At 37.1% G+C, this 15,202-nt stretch overlaps 2 pseudogenes; one reads left to right on the forward strand and one right to left on the reverse strand.

The window, feature by feature from the left end:
* Positions 1-3,892: 3,892 nt before the first annotated feature.
* On the reverse strand, positions 3,893-4,832 carry LOC100717654 (olfactory receptor 7G2-like; annotated as a pseudogene).
* Positions 4,833-5,700: 868 nt separating this feature from the next.
* Positions 5,701-15,202, forward strand: part of LOC106027886 (olfactory receptor 7G1-like) — a 40,013-nt pseudogene continuing 30,511 nt past the window's right edge.

The following is a 15,202-nucleotide window of genomic DNA, read 5'->3' on the forward strand; positions in this document are numbered from 1 at the left end:
TCTTCCTGGGTTGAGAGGATCCATCTCTGTCTGTCTGGACCTCTCCAGGATGTTTTATTCCAGCATCTGAGTTGTATCTCTCAGGGAGTTGTCTCTCTCTGAGTTGTCTCTCTCAAGTTTGGAAAGGCTCTTCAAACTTTGTTTTTCTTATGAGGAATAAACAGTCTTCTCTAATGAGATTAAAAATCTAAAATATCTCAAAAATTCCTCAAACCATTAATAATGTCTTAATGTGTGAATTGGAAAAGTAATGACACTGAGTAGGGGAGATGCTAATACAAACTCAGAAAGATGCAGTTGCCTAAATATAGTATCAGTAACTGATCAATTACATGTAACAGTCCAGATCATTAGCATCATGAAGAGAAAACAACCATGGCTCTATCTATAGGATCATGTAGATGCTCATCTCCAGATGATAGTGCAGTTTTCACTAAATTCAAATACTCCAGCACTATGTCTGCAAAACAATGCATAAAGAATTGCTAAAACTGGGGATTTCTGGAAGAACATGGTGGTTAGATAGCAGCAGTCTCTGAGGCTCTTGGAGAAATCGCACTTGAAATCTAGGAATGGTGCTGGACAGGAAGTCCCAGGCAAGGGGGATATTCTTTGCTGACCCAGGAATGAACTAAATTAAGAGAAACCATCTGGAAACGCAATCCAGGTGAGACAGCAGGCACAGATAAGGTCTCAGCACGGAAGCTGGAGCCGCGCCACTGGAAACTGCGATTTGAATTACCTGCAGCTGCTGTTGCATCCCAGTTGGCACAGCAGGGAGAGAGGTGCAAAAGCTTGGAGAGTGGGAAGCATTGAAAGGAGTTGGGAGCAGGACTGGCTGGGTGCCCTGTACGACCTGCGGTGAGTGAGCGAATCGGACCCTTACATAGAGAAGGAAGCTTCAGTGGAGGACATACTCGGACCGGGAAGTCTTCCTGGAATGAGAAGCTGCAGTGACTTCAGTCACATATCCCCCTCTCAAGCGGGATTGGTGGGGAGTGCCTGGCCTGTGAGATGCCGCTGGCTGAGACCCAATAGGCTAGCCCAACTCAGGTCCCAGTCCCTGAAGGTGCACCCTAGAGGTGAAGCCTTGGGGTAGGTTGACCTGGAGGGGTGGGCCCAGCAGAGGATGCCCAGGTCTGTGTCTCCCTAGTACACTGCTGTGGGTGGGAACACCTAGCCTGTGCAATTCAAACAGACTGTGGCCGACAGGGGAGGAAGCTGGGCCTCCTATACATGCTTAAATATAGGGAACAAAGAATGTGGGAAGAGGGAGCAACAAGAAAGTGTCCTTGGCCCCCAATCCTGAGAAACACACATAGCAAACACGGCACCAATAGATATAAAGCCCTATCTCCAGAGCCACATAGATGAGTTCAGGAATGAAGTTATTAATGACCTGAAGCAAGACATAAGCAGAATAGTTAGAGAAATGCTAAGCACTGCCCAAGAAAAAACAGATGGTGGAATGGAAGAACAGAAAAAAAGGGGAGAATTGTTTGATGGAGAAGATAGAGAAAACATAGAATACATGAAGCAGGTTCAAAGAGATTACCAGGAAACTAAAAAAATCTATCAAAAACTGGCAAAACAGCTTGAAAGAAACTAAGGACAGACTATCTGAACTGGAGGGCAGATTTGTAATATGGAAGCATGAAATGAAAAACTTCTTAAAAATAACAAAAAACCAAACAGCAACAATACAAAAACTAGAAGATGATAAGAGGATCTATAACTTAAGAATCAAGAACATAAGAGAAGAACTTGGGACACAAAGAAGTGGACTACAAAAGCTATTCACAGAAATAATCCAAGAGAATTTCCCTAATTTGGCAAATGGTAAAGATACTCAGATATATGAGGCATACAGTACCCCAGCAATCTACAACCCAAACAGAACATATAATAATCAAATCAACCCAACCCAGGCATATAATAATCAAAATTCCAGAAATCCAATATAAGAACAGAATATTAAAAGCCATCAGAGACAAGAAACAGTTCACTTACAAGGGAACACCCATCAGAATTACAGCAGACTTCTCGGCACAAACCATCAAATCATGAAGAGCATGGGGGGAAATAATTCAGGCTTTGAAAGATAATAACCTCCAGCCAAGATTGATATATCCTACACAACTGTCCCTAGAAATTGATGGAAAAACAAGGTGCTCCCAGGATAAAGAGGAGCTAGGGGAATTGGCAACCACTAATTCAACCCTACAGAGAATACTGCAGGATAGTCTAAAAAAAGAAAATACCAAGATTCCAGAAATAGTAGCAGAGAGGCCACAATGAATGGAGCAGAGAATGAAATGAAGAATGACAAACTGACAACAAACGGCAGAAAAAAGAGCTCAACAGAAATGAGGCAGAGAAGATCAGAAGGCAGGAACAGCAATTTTGGAGAAAACAAACATCATAATAGCTAATGCTGATTTAGTATCATCTTATTTTGAAATCCCATCAAACGTGTATTCTTCAGTCTCCATTGGTCTTAAAAGGTTGTATCTTATTGGATTGTATATATGATAATATAAGCAAAAACTTTTATAGACAAGGAGTTGTTCATTTTCTGTCAATTGACTCTAAATACCCTGTAATAATGTCATTCTCTTGAATGGTTTTATAGTGTCGTGATATGTTTGATGCTACAGTATGAGAAGTTATATGCAAAGATTTTAAGGAAAGAGACACTGTGGTAACTATTTTTATGTCAGGATATTTTGTGGTGAAATACTGGTTTGCTTAAATGGTTATGACTTGACCTGCGCTATTCTGTTGTTATGCCCTCTTTTATCTCAATCTCCCCTTTTTTAAATTATTTACTTTTTTCTTTTTTAATTAAGGGAAAATAAAAAATAGCAGGATACATTATAATAACCTACTTTGATTTCCTATTAACTTGATTTGAAATCCTGTATTGCCCTCACCATCTTGTTTTGACTGATTTTCCTCTATTCTGCTTTGCTTGATAGTACCAAGATCGAAAGTATAGGCATAACTGTGAAGACAATAAGAATCATTATGACACCCATTCCAATTGACTATTATTTTCTTTTAAAGTCCTGTAATGTCTCCAATGCTTTGGTTTTATTCTTTCCTGGTTAGTTCAATTTTATTATAACTACCAATTCTTCTTAAAATAGCAAGAGGCAGTATGGTAACCATTGTTGATCACCTTATATTTTATTTTTACATTATCTATTATGCCCATCCTTTTGATTTGACTGACTCTGTTCTGATATGTTGCATTTGGTTTTACTCTCTTCAAAAAAAGTAATAAGAACTGTGGGAGTAATAAAACCCAAAATGTGTAATTGTCATTCTACAAAAAAGAAAAAAAGAAAAGAAAGTGCTCTAAAGGTTATAACTGCATATATGTTTAAGTGTATAAGATAGATAACCATATTACTGAGTGTTTTTTGGATCACTGAACAAAACTGTTTTCACTCTCACTGTTTGAAAGTCCACTTTAGGTGCTTCAATTTTGTAATTTAAACAACTATTTCTAAGATGAGAATGTGTAATCTATTAACTAGTGATTTCTTACTGTTTATTTTTTAAATTTTATATTACTTGTACCCTTTTTCTGTTTTTTCCCCCTTTTTTTCCTTAAATAAAAAAAAATCCAAAAAAAAGAATTGCTAAAACTGTGGCCTCAATTCACATTGTGGTTCCAAATGTCAGAGCAATTAAATGGAATTTAGAAGTTGAAATTGTTTGTGAAACATCACAGAATTGGATAAGTCAAAGGAAATTACAAAGTTTAAGTTGAAATGTGGTTAAACATCTTTTTTGCAGGCATTTTGGAAGATCATACAGACATAAGACCCAAGCTTTCTGTCCAACCTATGTTTTTCTCATTTTGTCACATTCTAGAAAATGTAGCTCAAAGTCTATGACACCAACATATTAAATGTTTTTCAGTTACGAGATTTTTCAGTGCTGTCTTCATTTGCTTGTTGCTTAAACTGTAGATAAAGAGATTCATCACTTGAGGGATCACGATGTAGATCACTGAAGCTACTATATTCTTAGTGGAAGAGTCAGTAAATGTAGCACTCAAGTACACACCAAAAGCTGTACCATAGAAAAAGGAAACAATAAATATATGAGACCCACAGGTGGAAAAAGCTTTATACCTTTTTCCAACTGATGGCATTCTCAAAATACAGCAGATGATTTTAATATAAGAGAAGAACAATATCAATGAGAAGGGACACCAAAAAATGTGTTTCCTGCTGAATATATTAGCATGGCATTCACAAAGGTATCAGAACAGGTCATCTTGATGATCTGAGAGAATTCACAGAAGTGTGGAATTTCCACATTTGTACAAAAGGACAGTGGAAATGCTGCCAGACTGTGGAGTAGACCATGCACAGTGATCATGAAAAAGAGAGTAGAACAAGCAAGGCACAGAGATAAGGGTGCATGATGATTGTGTATTTCAGAGGATGACGAATAATCACTTAGTTATCATAAGGTATTACCACAAGGAGACAACTTTCTAAACAACCAAAAACTAATACAAAACAAATCTGAGAAAAGCATCCTGTGTAACTGATTCTCTGATCCTGTGCTTGCATGTTCATGAGCATCTTTGGGATCATGCTGGTACTTATAAAGATATCTATGAGTGGCAGATTGGAAAGGAAAATGTACATGGGGCTGTGGAGGTGGGAGTCAGAGCTGATGAATAAGTTTCCCAGGATGGTGACTAGGTAGATAAACAGGAACAAGCTGAAAATTAAGGACTGCAGTTCTGGATCATCTGTCAGTCCTAGGAGAAGAAATTCTGAGACAAATGTTTGGTTTTTGAATTTCATGTTGTAGGTGAATCTATAGAAAACATGATGATGGAATAAAATGAAACAAATGGTTTATGGATGAGCAGCAGAGTCACCTGGGCATGATAGGAATGAAACATCTTGATACAACTATGAATGTCTGTTGTACGTATTTTGGGAATAAAGGCCATCATTCCATAGTTAGCACATTTGACATGAATTTAATATTTGTAAACTGTTTCTACGAGTGAATTAAAACAAAGAAAAAGTAAGAATTGACATTCACAACCCATGAAAATATTCAAATGTTTTTCTTCCCTCTTTCTACTTCTATTTTCCTTCTCTCTCTTCTCTTATTTCCTTTTTATTCCATTTTGTTTTAAAATGACTTCTAGAACTTAACCAGCTGTTATTTTGCATAGATTCATTTAGCCAATATCAGCTATAGTTCAAGGATGCTGTAAATTCTAAGGACCTTCTGATTCTACTTAGGGGAATCACACCTCCCAAACTTCTTCAAAATCTGTGACTCTGAACCTACTCCCTTGTTAGAATCACTTAATTATGATCCAGCTCCACTTGGAAATACCTTAATCCAAACCTAAGGACAGAGTTTCACACATTTGTGCCTTACAAAATCTTTTCAGGTTATTCTAATGTGAAGTTAGGGTAAGGAACCACTGCTCTAAATCAAACAGATTACTGTGGGTTTGCTCATTTTAGGAATGGCATTTGCTTCACTTAGGGAGTGTGTTTTATATGGGCGTACTTCATCTGGAATCAAACAAAAAATTAAGTTTCCTATGGAAATTATAAATGGGTGTGGGATGCCAAGCTTGTCTATAAAGATTATTTGGCTCCAAATGAATTTAATATGTGAATCAATACTGTATTCAGTGCACCGGTGATGGTGAACTTTCTAGAGCTTTCAGCGACACAAACAGCCCACTATGGCATATGTGCTGTAGGTTCGTCACCACTTCAGTAAGGCCTCTGTTCGCAAAGTCTACTAGATATGTCCAGGATTAGGCATCTGTCGCTCCAGAAAATAGCACACCTACCTTGTAAGTATTGCTGGTCTCATCCATGTGGTATAATCACTCCTCAGAGACTAGTCAAGGACAACAAATCCAGCATGCAGCTAGTCAGCACAGACAGCCCCTCTTTGTGTCTCAGCTGCTTCCAAGTAATTATGGACAGTAGTCATAACTGCTTACCTAAGGAAGCTGGAGTTTTACCTCCCCAAGAAAGACAGCTAGAGCTGCTCACTTAACAAGGTTCTCTCAGTAATAAAAGTGCAGAAAGTCCCTTATTTAGAAGTTTACATGACAGACTGCTGTTCTTCAGTCTTTCTTTTCTAACTCCTACTTCCTGTATTAAATATTGATGCTTCTTCAGAATGGTGCTGTCTGAATTGCAGTTCTCTTTGATGCAACAAAATATCCAACACTCAAAGTTAAAGAACAAAGCTTTATTTAGCTCACAGTTTGTACGCATTTCAGTTGATAATCAGCAGACTTCAAAGCAGGGTAGAGGGGCAATCATTCATGGCCCCAGGAGATAGTCAAAGCAGCAGGAAGAGAGAGAAGGGACATGCCTTTTTCTGTCCTGTATGTTGAATGAAGGCTGCACACTTTAGGACAGGTGTAGCACTCAAACTCTTAATTTCAGCACTGGATGGTAAATCAGTCAAACACTAGATTCAGCTGCCTATGAAAAGCTCACTCCCCATGACTTCAGGAGACTTTGGGGGACATCTAGATACAAACCATAACAAGTGACAAATGATTGATTGAAACAAAGCACAAGACATGGATCTTTCTTACTAGTCTAAAGCTTGAGACAAAAGGAATATTAGAGTAAAATGTATCAGTTTATCTGTTAGTGCAGCAGTGTCCATTCTTTTTGGTAGTGGGTACCATTTTCTTGGAAGACATTATTTCCACAGGCTGGGAGGAGCTGGTTGCAATGATTCAAGTGCATTACGTCTGTTTTGTACCTTATTTCTATCATTAATGCAGTATAGTATAAAATGTAATAATTATACAACTCACTATAATGCACAAGCAAGTAAATATTGTACAGGTCTTATGAAAATAGAAATTAAAGTTGGTTTCTGATCTAAATCATGCCATCAGATACAGCAGTACAATGTAAGTACATCAACTCACTTGCCACTGTAACCTCGGTGACTAGGTACACTTTAATTGTCATTACTGTGCACTTATAGAGTTTTGATAGGAGTCTACAAACTGATTTATTGTGATTTCTATGTAAACATCTCTCCTTATTTTTATTCCTATTTTCACCTATTTTCTGGTATGAGCATCAGCACCTGAGCTCCACCATGGAACATCATACAACAGAGTCTCTTAAGGAGCATGGAACCTAGGTCTGTTGCATATAGTTCACAGTGGCATTTGAGCTCCTGTGATAACTTAAAGTTACTGATTCTCAGACAGAAGTACAGTCAGGCAGTCAGGTAAGCCATGGTGAGTGGCTGTACCTACAGAAAAGTTTTCACCTGCTGATCACCTCCTGCTGTGTGTCCAGATTCTTAACAAGCCACAGACCAATCCATGGTCCAGGCTTGAAGAGCAATGGTCTATTATGGAACAATGTTCTCTTATTTTATGGAATCTTATTATTACTTGAATGTCTTGTCAGTTTCAGATGAGATAGTTTATCTTTTAGGCCTATGTACCTATCAGCACTTGTTATAGGTATATATACACATAGTTTGACAAACACTATATCAAAGATCTCATTGTCAAACTGCTGATCTGATCCTCTTGACTTATCTCTTCAAATACCCCTGGAAAGTACAAAATGAGCATTTCTAAATGATTTTGTATTTCTGATGAATGTTCTTTACATTTGTAATACTTTCTGTTAAAATAAATTCCCAAATTTCCTCTTGCTTTCAAAGTGTACCATTCACTAAGCATTAAGTGAGTTAAGACAGCAATCAAGAGAACACAAACAGTGACTAGAAAATGCTTCCTTTAGAGTGGAAGATGGTAATCCTGTCCCTTGGATTCACAAGCAATCTGCTTTAGCAATTAATTCTAGGAGAAGCAAAGTAACTTATGTTGATAACATTATTTTCAACCTTATGGGAAATTCTTCTCTTAATGAGTTAGAAAACAGATAATCACATAAAATTTAAAAGCAAATTAACTAATAACTAAATTCAATATAAGGAAAATGTAGAGTAGTTTATGAAAAAAATAAAAATAAGTTCCTCCTTTGTAGAAGATAGAAACTTAAAAAAATTTACAAGGACTCTGATATTTAGACATCTTAGTAGGAGTGCCCCTTGAAAGAAGTGCTGTTTCTTCCCTTGAGGAAGAAGAAAACAGTTACATTAGCAATGACTGTTTGGTGTAAAGTGAGATTTTTGGCTCTAAATTTATTGTATCTTGCAGGAGTTGGTTTTAGAATGAGGAAAAAAATCTCAAACTGGACGTTTTACATTTGTATAAAGCAATCTGATTAATGTGTGTGTTACTGAACTGCAACATAATGATTTTCACAATATGTACTTCTCCAGCATACAGTGCATGTATGTTAAAGACATAATTTTTACTCTATAATTATATCTCAATTCTCAGGGTAAAAATCCTCATGAAGATGTGTCAAAGATAAGTGAAATAAATCAAGCAAAAGCAGCCTGTGTAACTGTAGGTAGCGTCAGACTTCAGCTGACTTTTCCAACCTTTTGTCTCTGTGTGTATATACATGTATGTGTGTGTCTTTCACTGCTTGATTTTTCATATGCATTAGTATCTGTCTTATGTGGTTTGGTGCTCCTGTATTAGGTGCATAAACATTTATAATTGTTAGTTCTGCCTCTTGAATTTTTGCACTAATGAGTATGTAGTGACCTCTTTATCTCTTTTAATCATGTTAGGTTTGAAGTACATGTTGTCTACAAATAGAATAGTTATACTCCTGCTTTTTTCTGGGTTCCTGTTGCATGGAATACTATTTTCCATCTTTTACCTTTTAATCTATGAATTTCCTTTTGGGTCAGATGTGTTTCTTGTATATAGCATATTGTGGGGTAATGTTTCTTTATCCATTTTGTTAACATATTTCTTCTGATAGGTGAATTGAGGCCACTGACATTTATGGATATAACTAATATTTACTGGCTCGACTTTGCCATCGTATGTTCCAGTTGTTTGATTTCTGCTTTTCGCCCTTGTTTAATTGCTTGTCCTACCTGGTGATTTCTTTCTGTTGTTGTTCTTGAGTTTGTCTAGTATGTCTTTGAATACTCTTTAGGGCTGATTATCTGTGTGGCATGCAGGAAGCATGGCACAGTGGTGTACATGGTCCTGGGCCAAGGGGAAGCCTGGTGGCAGGCTGGGCATCCATAGGGCACATAGGAGTATGGTACAGTGATATATGTGGTCCTGGGCTGAGGGGAAGGCTGGTGGCATCAGTCCAGGCATCATAGGGGAATATTGTGTTTTGAAATCCTATGTCACTTTCATGGTTTTGTTCTGAGTGGGTTCATTCTGTTTCATCCTGTTTGGTCCTATTCTACTTAGTGAAGCTGTAACTTCAATTTGTTGTTGAAGTTGTAGGAAAAATCCAGGAGAAGCACAGGAGCATAGTGATTGGAGCCTGCTGAGATCTTCTGTTTCGGTGAGAGGTCACTGAGTCTCTGTTCAAATCAGCATGGTTAATCCACTCCATCCTAAGGTTCTGGGAGGAGAAGTGGAAGCCAAAGATCAAGTACTTGGTCTAGGAGATGGGGAAGGTCATTGAGGGCAGTGGCTGTTGGCACAGCATTCCTGCAGACCAGTGGGAGTCACACAGGAAGCCACATAATTTTTTTGAATAGCGTCTAAAACTTTTTCTACACCACTCCATTATGACCAGTCTCATTTCTCCCCTGATTTTGTATCAATGCTCTTTGAAGGAATTGTTTCTATTATGTTTTGATATTTTGTCCTCACATGTTATTCTGCAGTCAGTCCAAAGAAGCATCAGCTACTTACTTATCAGTCAAGTTTACAATTACTTCACCAACATGAAAACTTCACTCCTGAGTTCATTTACTGAATTCTGCTGCTGGTTAGGGTAGTAAAGATGGTAAAACCATCCATTAAATAATCAGTTAATTTACTTCATTTATTCTTTGGAAGATTTCCTGAAGGTTGCAAGAGATTTTTCTAAGAGAATCAAATCAAATCAAATCAAATAAAACAGAATGCAGCCAATCAAAACAAATAATGAATGTAATACAAGACTTCTAAATAAGATAATAGGCAATAAAATGGCTACCATACTGCTTCTTGTTATCTTCAAAGTAGATGCCTATACCATCAGACATGTTAAAATCCCCATGAAACATCAGATAATAAAATCAATTAAACAAAATAATGAAAGTGACACAGGGCTTCAAAACAATATAATAGGATAAATCAACAATGGCTATGATGGATCCAAATCTTCTAAACTCACTTTCTCAATCTAGCAGTGCTTATCTCTTGAGCATACATTTTTTAAGTAGGAAAGTTCTCTTCTGCCCTTGGCAACTAATGTCTTAAGAAATAAAATACTTAATATCTGCAGGGTGAAAGTCTTAACTTGCTCATATAGAAAAATTCACAGGTTTCCTTTGCTGCTTCTTACTTATCATACTATGCTTGGGGATTCTTTTCTGTTCTTGGAAATTTTGATATTACATATTAACAATTTTCTTTGTGTTATACAAAAAAATTCTCTATTTTATAACTACACTGATTCTTTTGTTTATTTTACCTTTACTGATTTGACTGAAGTGAAAATAACTGAGGTGATAAAGATGATTATACTATCATTATATTATATTATATTATATTATATCATATTACATTATTTGCAAATTATACTATTACACTGAAAATTATATATTTTTATTAGTACCTCTAATTTATACCTCTTAATCAATGGTGAATACAGGAAAATATTTCACTTATTAAATTTAAAATGTTTTCAAAGGAATGCTAACCAGGAACACCATCTCCAATTGTTATATGATGATTAAAATGTGACTAAAATATTGAGAATGGCTAAACCAACCTATGGGTCATTTTGTAGCTAACTGAACACCTGAGTTAAAGAGGAAAAAATCACAACTTGAAGCCACAAATTTTTAATACACAGTGTACATTGAAACAATAGTGGTGGAATTGAAAAGATGTTTTTATAAGTCTAACCAGGGAAAAGCTGACAGATCTCTCTTTATTTTTTCAGGCAGGAATGAACAGTGAAAATACCTGATTTTAAAATATCTAAAGTATAGAAAAATTGCATTTTGGAAAATAGACTACTGTATGTCTCAGGGTTAGTTTAAACAGCAGTTTCTGTGATATTATTCTCCGGTGATACTTTTGTAACTATGAAAAGTTCTGTAATTCAATAGATAAATTTCACATTTTCTATGATGAAGACAATCAAATGAACCTGCACTGGACATGGAAGACAGTCAACTGAACATGTACTGATGCAAACAAGGTCTCAAGAGCTCTCTGGAGCTCTGAAGCCGAATGCTATGCAGTTTTCTGACCATTCCACACTGTGCCGGGAATGCAGTGAAGGCAAGCATCATAGTGTGCAGTAGACTCAAGAGGAAGACCTGCACCGAGCCCTGGTGAGTACTAGGGACTGGGTCCCGGGGTAGCTGTGACTGGCCAGAGAACATTTTGGAATAGGGCAGAGCCTGCCACCATGGCGACATCAGTAACACAGAGAGTCTGGCGGAAGACATCTTAGAGTTGGGCAGAACCTGTGGCTTGGTGACATCACCGAGTTACCCCTGGCATAGAGAGGTCTGGTGGAAGACATCTTGAAATTGGGCAGAGCCTGGCGCCATGTTGGCTTCAGCATCATACAGAGAACTAGTGGAAGACATCTTGGAATTGGGCAGACCTGCTGTCCTGGTGCTCCTGGCACAGAGAAGTCTGGAAGAGAACAGCTGGGATTGGGGCAGAACCCTGTGCCATGGTGACATGAGTCAGCTGCTTCTGGCACAGAGAGAATTGGCAGGATCTGCTGGGGCTGAACCAAGCCTCTGCTTGGGGTCCAATAAGCAGATACAAAATAGTCGCAACTCTGTGACATCCAGAAAGTACAGCCTAATTTACAATTGGCTGGCACAGAGGCTGGAGGCTAGCCTGTACCGCCCTCGCATCCCAGCCTACTCCAGATAACATCAAATTGGGGAGGACAGCAAAAACTCAAGTCAGCACGCTTCTGAAAGGCCCTAAGCAATACAGAGAGGGCCAGAGACCCCCAGGACACTCCAGTCTGAAAGAAACCAGAAACATGACAAGAGATAAGAATAAAAAAAAATCTGCCCAACATGAGAAAATAAGTCCAGGAGAAGTAAACACTGAAGAGAACAAGCACAGTAACCATTCAATACTGGACACAGCATCAGCTGAAATTAAAAAATACCTCCATGACCTCATAGATGAATTTAAAGCTGTACTCCTGATCCAAGTGAGGCAAGATATAAAGAGATTAAGTAAAGAAATGACAAGCCCCGCCCAAGAGAACACAGATGGAAGAACTGAGGAAATCAGAAAAGAAAGAGAAACTTCTGAAGAAGAATTTAAACATAACTTAGAATACATGAAACAGATCAAAGAGATTACCAGGAAACTAAAAACTCCATTGAACGCTGGCAAAATGCCCTGACAGAAACTAAAGGCAGCCTTCTGAAACTTGAAGAGAGATTTATGACATATGATCGTGAAAGAAAAAACCTCTTAAAAATAACAAAGAACCAGAAAGAAACAATTCAAATGCAAGAAGACGACAAAAGGATACATAACTTAAGAATAAAGAATGTGAGTGAGGAAGCAGCAGCAACCAAGAATGAAATGCAAAGAATATTCACAGTTATATTAAAGCAAAATTTCCCATGTATAGCAAAAAGAAATGATATCCAGATAAAAGAGGCATACAGAACACAAGCTACCTACAACCAAAACAGATCTACGTCTAGACATATAATAATCAAGATTCCAGAAATCCACCAAAAGAACAGAATATTAAAAGCAGCCAGAGAAAAGAAGCAGATTACCTACAACAGGAAAATTATCAAAATAACACCGACTTATCAACACAAACTCTTAAGTCAAGAAGGGAATGGGGAGAAATATTCCAAGTCCTGAAAGAAAATAATATGCAACCAAGACTCATATACCTGTCAAAACTCTCTCTCAAAATTAATGGAGAAATAAGATGCTTCCAAGACAAGCAGGAACTGTGGGTGTTCTTGGCCACCAATCCAACCCTACAGAGAGTGCTGAAGGACATTTCAGAGAAAGAGAGGAAGAAATACCAGGATTCCAGCAACAGTGGCAGAGAGCCTCAATGAACGGGGCAGACAGTGGAATGAGGGAATAAGGTGGACAAATTATAGCAGAAAAGTGGAGTAGCAGACATGAGGCAGAGATGGTAAGCTATAGTCCTTAGTATAGACAGCTCTGAAACACTATAAAAAAAGGTAGAGGTCATTGTTAATAGTGTATCAGGATTTAAAAGACACAGTAGTCTTATTGTCATATGTGGTTTGAATTTAATTTGTTCTGGTCTGTCCACTCATGTCAGATTTGAGGGCACAGACATCTGACCCAAAAATAGCAGGTTATACCATGGTAACTGTCCTTACTTTCCCATTAACTTAAACTGAAATCCTGTATTACTTACATTGTCTTACTATGACTGATCTTATTTGCATCTGATTCATAAGACCACGGGTTTGCCTTGGCTGATTTTATTTGAGTTTGGTATGCTTGTTAGTATCAAACCTAAAAGTAGAGGCAACTACTCTGAAGATGACAAGATGTAAAGGATATCCATAGTGGTATTAATTATTAACAGCTCTCAAATCCTACAATTAGCTTTCAAAGTTGTGTTTTTTATAAAAATAGGTAATATTATGTTTAACTATATTAAGCAATGATGTAGACAAATTTATTGAAAATAAGAAGAGAAAATATAGTAACTACGGAAGATCACCTATCTTGTGGTCTTATATGTCTTATCCATTGCATGTTTTTCTAGGAATTTGTTTTGCTGTCTTGTTATGATTTGTTTTTCCCTACAATACAGAGAGGATAGATATATATGTAGAAATTCACACATGAGACTTTTTAAAAAAATTATTTATGGGAACAGATTATATAATGCAAGATGTAATGAACAGGTACTCTGAAGAAGAGACACTAAAAAACCCAATGCTAATTTTGTAGCAGTATGATATAAATTCTAGCAATACTATTATTCACTGATCAGAATATTAGTGTAGTCTCTTAAGTTCAATTTCAACATATGTAAAGATGGGGATGGCTACCACGAAGAGAATGAGAGATGCGATGGTAGTTATTATTGTCTTCCCCAATGGTAGATCTTGAAGACCTAAAAAGCCTTCATCATCCTGTAATTATTTGATTAGTTCTATAGTTTGCAATATGTATATAATGTGGGTGAAGATGGGGACAACTATTTGTAAGAAACTAGAGACAGTTAGATAGTGAAAATCTCCAGTGGACTTGCTTTGAAATCTGTATTTCTTTAAATTGTTTTTTTAACTGTTTCGTTCTGTTTTGAAATGTTTAATCTTACCCTCTTTGAGATGTAAAACAAATGTGTAGGACTGATAACCATATTACTGAGTTTTTGTTTGATCATTGAGCAGAACTGTTTGCAGTGTCACTTTTTGAATGTCATTTTAAATACTTTAATTTTGTAACCTGAACAGCTATTTCTAAGATGACAATATGTGACTTGTCAACCAGTGATTTCTTACCATTTATTTTTCTGTAATTTTGTATTATTTCTACCCTTTTTAAAATCTCCATGTATATTTTTGTTTCCTTTTCTTTAAATAAAAAAAAGAGTTAGGAAAATAGCCATTATACTCATCTCTTGTGTAGATTGGGTTATTAAAGATTTACTCCACTGGGATCCAAGCAACAGGAAAAGAGCTGATCTAATGAGAAGGCTTGGATATTGAACCTCCATTGAAGCAGAGACTTCAGCAGGCCACCTTCTGACATGAGAAACATTTTAGTTCCTTCCTGAGCTGATATCTACCAATGTGGAGCTCACTGCCTCCTTTGCCTCTCTTCAATTGTTAAGGACACATCTTCACTGCTCAGGTGAGATGCTGATCATTGCTGCTCTTGAATCTGGCTGGGTTACAAAGTGTCTCTTACAAAATGCTCTAGAAAATAATGTAGATGTTCTACTGAAATGTCAACCAGGGTATCAAGGAGGAGAGAAAATGCAATACAATGGGAATCATGTATGGTGTGATTTCTTTCAAAAGTCTGTCACTCTCTTGACATATTCTTGTACATGATTAGATCCCAGATTCACCCCTCTTTGGTTCTGCTGGT

This window comes from Cavia porcellus, unplaced genomic scaffold (genome assembly GCF_034190915.1).
Source record: "Cavia porcellus strain 051 isolate PalLab524CR breed Dunkin Hartley unplaced genomic scaffold, mCavPor4.1 scaffold_1, whole genome shotgun sequence".
NCBI lineage: Eukaryota > Metazoa > Chordata > Mammalia > Rodentia > Caviidae > Cavia > Cavia porcellus.